The sequence below is a fragment of the Microtus ochrogaster genome, linkage group LG9, assembly GCF_000317375.1.
Source record: "Microtus ochrogaster isolate Prairie Vole_2 linkage group LG9, MicOch1.0, whole genome shotgun sequence".
Taxonomy (NCBI): Eukaryota; Metazoa; Chordata; class Mammalia; order Rodentia; family Cricetidae; genus Microtus; species Microtus ochrogaster.
In genome coordinates, this window is record NC_022034.1 from 24455743 (window position 1) to 24464841 (window position 9099).

Sequence of the window (9099 nt, forward strand, 5' to 3'; positions counted from 1 at the left end):
TTTATTTTCTTGTATTGGATATTAATCCCAGGACCTCCTGCTTCAAAGGTAAGCATTCTACCACTCAGCTATAACTGAAAGCTTTCTCTTCTATATCAGCATCAACAACTTGTAAAATGTTAGTTTGTACTGTCCTCCATTTATTCTCCTCTTTTTCCTTTAGATGCCATATTCTGTTTCAATTCTTTTCAACTGACTCTCAAAAAAGGTAAATCTTTCCTGAAGAGCGAGAAGGCTGGGAAATATGAATGTTAAAAAGCTTTCTTGAAAATAATGAAATTGTGTGATGGTTGTCCTTTCAAGTTTTTCACAACTAATCAACTGAGACTTGAAACCGCAGGAGAAATCATGTTGCTGTGAAATTTTTGTTTTAGTTTGGTTTTGTGTTCTTTGCATTTATCTCCATCTTTTTGCAAAATGGATTATCAGCTTTTTCCTATTTAGTTCCAATTTGGCTTTTCCTCATAACCAAACCAGATGTGAGTAAGTGCTCAACAGCAACCCACTCATATGTTTTCCATATGGTCTGCAGAATTCCGTCAGCTTTGCAGCATGTCAGTTTTAAGGCACGGCACATGATCACTGGAATTTTTGTTCAGACCTAGGGGCTTGGAGGTTCCCTGAAGTCTCGGTTGACCTGTGGTTGCTTCAAGTGCTTTGGCACACAAAAAGTAGTGCAATATCACATCTGAAGGACAGCCACAAGCATCTGTAGACTCCTCTGTTATATAAAAGATCTTTTCTAAAACTTATAGAGCAAAAGAAAATAAGGAAACTATTCTGATGGTGCCACAAAAGTGGAAGAGTTTCTGTGGTCACATTTAGATGGTTTAGAGGAGCCCAGAGGTTCAGTCTCACATCCACTCACCCACCCAAACACACGCACATAAAGATACATATACCTGTTCCCTCACACATGCACGCACGCACACACACACACACACACACACACACACACACACACCATCAGCCATGTGAATTAATCTATTATGGGAGTTTTAGGGTACCTCCCCCTGTTGTAGGAGGTCCTTCTGTCTATGGTTTGCTTTTATTGGTTAATAAATAAAGCTGTTTCAGCCAGTGGCTTGGCAGAATAGGGCAAGGCAGGAGGTCAAGCAGATAGAGAAGGAGAGAGTAGGCAGAGACAGGGAGAAGCCATGTAGCTGCCACAGGAGACAGATGCCTCCACAGGAGCCTGCCGAAATTTGCTGGCATGTCATGACCTCGTGGTGATGCACAGATTAATGGAGATGGGTTAGTTTAGAATATAAGAGCTAGAATAAACTATTGAACAAACAGTATTGCAAATAATATAGTTTCTGTGTTGTTATTTTGAGTCTGAGTGGCCAGGAACAAACAAGCAGTCTCTGCCAACATCCCCCCATCCATTTACATTTAGTGAGCATAAACAAAGCCAGTCGAGCAAGAGAATATGCCCTTTGAATGCTACTCAGGTTTTTGACCAAGGGATTCATGACTTGCTTTAACGTGGTGCTGGACTAAGGCCTTAAGCTTACATATAACCAGTATTTTTGGGCTGCTTCCTTAGACACATGCAGTCAGGCTCATTATCCTGAGCTTGGTGCTGCAGACCTCCTTTCTTATGCATTATTCAGGTTTGGTGTTTCAGGAAGCAAGTTTCTATCACTTACAATAGAATGAGGTAAACCAACCCCACTGTTTCTTAAACAGTCAAGTTTCTGTTCTTAAATCTCATGTTTATTTGAAGTAATTATTATAGAAGAGAGAAGGGAATTCTAGCAAGTCATGTTGTTTTGTTTTAGGCGGCAAGGCCTTACTAAATAGGTTGAGCTAGCCCAGAGCATACTATGTAGACCAGGCTAGAATTGAATTTGTTGTAACCATCTAACCTTTAACCTTAGTAAGGATACAACCATTCCTGGTTTTAACTAACAATTGTTGTGAGTTAAAGACACTTGTGACAAAATATTGCTGAGCCCTAACTAACAGTGAAGATGGTGCATTTTACAATTAAAATGATTTTCTGAAGATAGCAAGCATGTGAGAGGTGATGATGATTCCCCTCTGTATGCTGTTAATACCATTGGTTAATAAAGAAACTGTATTGGACTTATAGCAGAGCTATAGAGGAACAAAGCTAGGCAGGGAAAACTAAACTGAATGCTGAGAGAAAAGAGGTAGAATAAGAGAGAAGCCATGTAGCTCTGCCAGACACAGATGCCAGAACTTTAGCAGGTAAGCCACAGCCACATGGCCATATACTGCTTAATAGAATGGGTTAAATTCATATATAAGAGTTAGCCAATAAGAAGCTAGAGCTAATGAGCCAAGCAGTGATTTAAATAATATAGTTTCTATGTGGTTAATTCAGGGCTAAACACTCAGGAACCAACAAGAGGCCTTCTGCCTACAAATCGGTGCCCATGTGGCCTACTAAAATCCACTTAAAATCCTGAGAGGGCTTGGAAAGGATTTCTAGACACTCAAAACAAACTTTAGCTGCATTTATTTTCCCAAATGGGCTTTGCTTGCTGGCAGCATGCTGTGGCTCCTTTATAAGAGATTTTCCTGATTCAGTGGTAGAAGAAAAAAAGCCGTGGTTTTGAAATGCAACTTTATGGGTCAAGCTGCCAGTGCAAACTCTTGGCTCTAGCTGGGGAGCATTTACAAACTGCTTAACGGTCTGCTTACTTGGAACTGGGGCAGTGTACATGGCTTGCAGAGGCAGTAAATGGACTTCCACCATGTGCAGATCAAGCAGGAAGGGCCAGATACACCCTAGTAATGCTGCAGCTTAAGTTTTTAAGAAGTAGTTAACATTTTAAGATGTCATCTTTGTCAGTAAAGAATTACAGATGCACAATACGACAGATTCAGACATAAAAGACCTCAAAATGATAGTGTTTAAAAAAAGTACGTAGACTTGGGAGAGAGAAGAAAAAGAGTAAAGAGACAGTAAATGTAATATAGAACAGTAAGATAGTAATAGACCAAAGGATTAAAGATAATAATATAAATATTAAACTTGTAGAAAAAGTAAAATAAGTCATGTAAAGATGGACTGTACACAGAGTCTGGATTATGTATGTATATTATCATGCCTTCTTTGAAATTTTGTCTGCAGAGAGACATTTGATTCTGGGAACTGCTAAGCTAAGCCAACATATATATTTTAAAGGTATCTTGAATTCAAAATGAGTCTAAGGACATTTTGCTTTGGAAAAGAGGTTGTTCTTTTGTTTCCACAAAGGATGAGAACATGTGAATCGCTTCTAGGCTAATATGGTTTGATGTACCAAGAGTCCCTAAAAGGTGACTGCGAACACCTCCCAAAAATTACTTATCTCGACTGCTGACTGAGATGAACCTAGCACACAGAATACACCATGAAAGGCCTCATTAACAATGCCCCAATCAGCAGGAAGTAGTGTAGAGGACTACACCCATATTCCCAAATATTTTTTATAAATGTTTGTTTACATTTAAAGGGGGATATGCTATAGAGATTTGCATTGGTATGGATCTTGGTTTATTGATACAAAGTTAAAGTCAATCTTTTTATACTGTGTATTTCTCTTTTGTGATTATTATACAAACAATATCAAAGGCAATAGTGCAAAAATTAGATTTGCTGTTTTGAGTATATAAAATATTTTCTCAAGCAAAGTATGAAAATTGAAAATTAAAGTATAGAGCAGTAGTTCTCAAACTTCCTAATGTAGTGATCCTTTACTACAGTTCCTCATGTTATGGGGAATCCCCAACCACAAAATTATTTTTTGTACCTTTGTAATTATAACTTTTTGTTACTGTTATTAAATGTAGTATACATATTTGTGTTTTCTGGTGGTCTTATATGACCCCTCTAAGCATCACAGCTTAGATCAAAAAGGTATCATGGCAGCCAAGAACCAAGAAACATCACAAAGTCAGACTATACAACAAACCTCACACATGGTTAGGTTCCATTTAGGAAAAAAAAAGTCAATACCAGGAATTCTTTTTTTCTTTTTTTTTATTTTGGGTTTTCGAGACAGGGTTTCTCTGTAGCTTTGGTATCTGTCCTGGAACTAGCTCTTGTAGACCAGGCTGGCCTCGAACTCCCAGAGATCCACCTGCCTCTGCCTCCTGAGTGCTGGGATTAAAGGCGTGCACCACCACCGCCCAGCCCAGGAATTCTTTATAAAAATTTTTCAGATAAATATTTTATATTAAATCCACAAATATAAAAGAAGTATGTATCATAATTAAATAATATTTAACATAAATATGCAAATCACATTTAAAATATAAGCAATTACCAATGTGTTTCATCAAATCAGTTAAATAGAGCCTAATAATTTTAACAAGAGATTTATTGGAAGGGACATACCAGAAGAGTGGCTGCCTCTGCTTGGGTGAGAAACAGCAGCAAACTGAACAGGATACAGAGCTTATACAGAGATTCTTGGGAAGGTGGTGGAACTTTTCAGGATGGAGCTTTGAAAGGCAGAGGCTGGTGGGATTTCATGTTCAGAGATTGAACTTTTTACTCTGTAGAGTGGGGGCAGTGTCCAGCAGTTTGGGCAGTTAGAGTATTCTGTGGGTTTAACCTGGCAGTTAGAAGTCCTCAGGAGAGGGACCTAGTCACTTCTGTGGCCCAAGGGACTTACAATTCCAGTGAAAGGGTCATCCAGCACCTAAATGGGTTGTGACCCACAGGTTGAGAACAACTAGTAAAGAGTTTATCCATCTATTAAAGTGTGACCTTAAAAAAACAAGGAAGATCTCTACATATAACAACTCTTAGAATGGTTTCAAGAAACTATTAATTAAATGATACCAGATATATATGAACTTCCCCATATGTTTAGTAGCAGTCAGTAAACAAAGAATTCTCATTATAAAGTCACTAATGTGGTTTCTTTGTTGTTCATTTAAGTGTTTACACAAAGTTCTCCATTTTTATGGAAGAACTTTTCATATTCATACTTCATGAAAATAAATACCAAAAAAGAGATTTTTTTAAAAAGGGCTTTGGGGTTCAGCCCTAAAACTCTCTTCAGGGTTCAGACTAGAAGATACAAGTGAAAAGGACTTTTCTTTGGCTATCTGAGGGTGAACCAACTCTCTCATGGTTGCTTTTCCAAATCAACCTTATTAGTCTGCTTCTTTTCTAATTCTCTTCTCCCACTTTGAATTTCTCCTAGCTTCTTCTCTTCTAACTTCTTTTCTCTATGCCTAAAATCTCTTCTCATTACAGGGGCCTTGAAATGGTGAAAAAAAGAAATTACAGGAGTTACCTCTCACTGGTCAAAAGCACATTCCTAGGGTAAGTTTTGCCATGGCAACACAAGGGTCCAAGGTTACAAGATTAAGACCCTGACCAGAGCATGGGGGTACAGTGCCCAGTAAGATAAGCTTTAAGACATAGGTCTATTGTTAACAGACCTGTTAAAGAATTGGCATGCTTTCCTTAGGGTGCTTAGTATAGCAACCTAGTTAGACATCTGGCACTCTGATCTTGTGCATAGCTGTAAGGTTTTAAACTTATGATCTATTTATGAAAAGCCTTTAGTTTAGTTTGGACTTGCTTTGAGGTGAAAGTTAGCTAATTGTTTGCAGTTAGTCTTAACAAATAGGAACAAAGCAAGATTTTAAGTGTCCACAGATCTCATGGGACAAAGAGATCTAATTATGAAGTATGTACCATTGTACATTCTGTACACCAAAATTATATAACTAAAGGAAAAGTCATCTTCCTGACCACCCACAGATACATGTGCCCATAAGATTGAGATGTAATCATGGGATTACATATACACATTATATGAAAATGCATGGTAACATGGAGTTATCATAGCTGATATTTCTCAAGTGAAATTATAGATGAAAGCAGCAGTTTTCAGAGTCAGTGGTCCACAAACCTTGCTGATGGGGTACCCCATCAGGGAGTACTTCCTCTGGTGGGTTGATATATGAATTATCAATTGCTATAAGATGTAATTCCATCATGGCCTGCAATAGCTCATGACAACTGCTCCTGAAAATTTTTAATTCCAGAAGGAGCCCATGTTTCATTAAACTATGTACTTTCAATATTCTAATTTCCATTTATTATTAAAGTTAACATAAAATAAGAACTAATTTCAGTATAAAATTGTTACAATGTTTAATAATTGTAGAAATCCTGACATTACTTGAACATATTTCTTTCCTAATGATAACTATATTATGAATTTGATAATGCATGATTTTTGATTGGTAGTCACTTATTTATTATTTTATAAGGACTTTGATAGTGGCAAACACTAAAAATGTATTTTAAACCAAATTTTATGCCCTAGAAAATGTTTCAAATTTTCAGAATGTATGAACTCAGCAAACAACTTACATTTTGAAATTGACAGTAAGTATATGATGCTGAATCTCAGTTGGTATGATGAATAGGAAAACTGACTGACTCCAAGTTCTTGTCTGAGCCCTGCTCTAGTTCTTGATATTGTATAAAACATTTATTCTTCAGGTTAGGTCCAGCCCTGGGTGACCATTTACAACAGCATTTGGCTCCATTTTGCATGTGAATGCAGGCGGAATGGCCTTGCCCCTTGTTGAGCATGTAAACCTGTTACCTGTCTAACATCAACCATAAGACACAGACTAAAAAATTATTTATTCCTAAAAGTGAAAATCCTGTACCTATAAACTTCCCAAAGTACATTAAGATCATACATCAAGGTGACCAGATCAAAAACATATGTGGAATACCAGAACTTATCAAATACAACAAGGGAAGGGAATAATACCTTCACCATTAAGAAGTTATATAACACTGTGATGGTGGTGGCCCCACTGTCTGGTCATCTGGTCTGTGCATCAAGGGACCAACAGACAGAGAACTACCAATTCCTCAGGGGAAGCAGATGAGCTTTATATCCTCCCTCCCCCACTGATACAGCATGCTTTAAATGCCACCCTGGAATCTACCTCTTTGCCTCCTCTAACCTATGCCTGCATTTCATTTCTATGACCTCCACAACCTTGTACCTCCTTTCTGTAACCCAGCTCAGCTCTGAAGTTCAGTTCAATTCTATCTAACCTTGACTCTGGTCTCAGAAGGACCACCTCCAGCAGCCCATCAAAGGGTTCATTATTTAACCTATGCAGAAATCATTTGTGAAGTTTCATAAGCCTTTTGCCTTTGCCTATGGTAAAGCCTCTCAGAATTACTTGAAGTTTTCTGCAGTCTCCTTAACCCTTTGTATTGTGTGTGAGTTATGACATATGTATGTATGTGTGTATTTACATATATATATATATATACATATACACATATAAATAGGTGATGGGTATATAGACAGTAGATATATAGCGATAGATGATAAATATGCAGATAGATGGATAGATAGATAGATAGATAGATAGATAGATAGATAGATAGATAGATGGATGGATGGATGGATGGATGGATGGATGGATGGATGGATGGATGGATAGATAGATAGATAGATAGATAGATAGATAGATAGATAGATAGATGGATAGATAGATAGATAAATAGATAGATGATAGATAGATAGATACATAGATAGATACATAGATAGATACATACATAGATAGATAGATAGATAGATAGATAGATAGATAGATAGATAGATAGATAGATGGGTAGACAGATGGAGAGAGAGAAAGAGAGAACTTAATGTGGTGTCTAATGTGTGGTCTGAAAGCTGGTATTAAGAGTTATGACTAGCAAAAAAGAAACTGTGTTTGCAAAAGAGGAGTTACCAAAGGGAATGGTAATTGCTTGGCAAATTGCTGGCAATGAATCCAGTATAACTTACAGAAATAAAATTTACTTTTCATAGGACATTTTCTTTTAGTTTGTTTTGAATTAGTGTTTTGTGCTTAGTAGACAGTTTCTAATATGAAATTTTAGTTTGATAGACACATCGTTTGAGATGGTGATATGGTCAGTGAAGTTGCTGAAGATGAAGAGATATTTCTAACACTCTAAATAAAATTCTAAGGTGTCAAGGAAATAAAAATGGAAACACAAAACATTGCATGTAAATAATGTACAATGTATACATGCAAAACTTTTTGCCTTTTCTAATTCATATTTAAAACATCAGAAGGAAAGTATCAAATTTCCTATCATGCTTTGAAGGGGACTCTGGAGTATCATCTGTGGTAATACCTTTTGTACATCACAAGACTTGATAGAAAATTAACTGACAATGTGGTCTGTGACACTACTTGAAAGTAGGATGCAAAAATAACACAAATCAACAACAAAAAACACAGCTTCACCAATCTCCTAAACTTTTTCACATCTTCCCTGTATCACTGTGATTTAGGCATGTGCCAGAAGCACAAAGAACAGGAAGATAATAAGATAATACTCGGGAAAGCTATAGTCTAAGTACAAGAGGTTGTGAATTGTTGAGGTATTTATAGAAAAAAAGTGGAGGTAATAACTGGAACAAAATGTCCCCAAATTTGACATATGGATTTAGGAATTTTCTTTCAGCTTTATCATGGTTGTAAATGATATGCATTATGCATTTAGAAAGATTGTATTTAAAGTGTTGATATTTTCTTGTACTAGTAATAGTAGATAATATTTTCTCAAGATGTTCCCAATTCGAGCATTCCTCAATTCAATCCATTCCCTACTGTACTGTGAGGTAGGATTTTAAATCTATTGCCACCCTTTTCAATGCTTTTCCTCTTAGTAACACTATTGGGTACATTCACAGCATTCCACTGGCAATAGAGTCACGGCACATGTTGCTGTATTTTCCCTGAAACATCACCATCACCAACTCATTGCATTCTACACTAAGCCCACAAATGTCATCTATCAGCACATATGCTGAATCATGCTTCTCTTCGCATATTCTCCTACATGCACTCTTATCTCTTTCAACCATCCCTTTCTAGCCAGTTCATGACCATTCTCAGGTCTTCAGATAAAGAGCACACGTCAACTCAACACAACTAGGTTTTGGGATCAGTTGACAACATTCACGATGAAGCTCATGTGCAGTGTTGGAACTGGTCTCCAACGAGCTCCCTGCCGCTGTCTCCTCAGCACATGACATGAGCATTCAATAAGCCTGAAGAAGTTGCCAG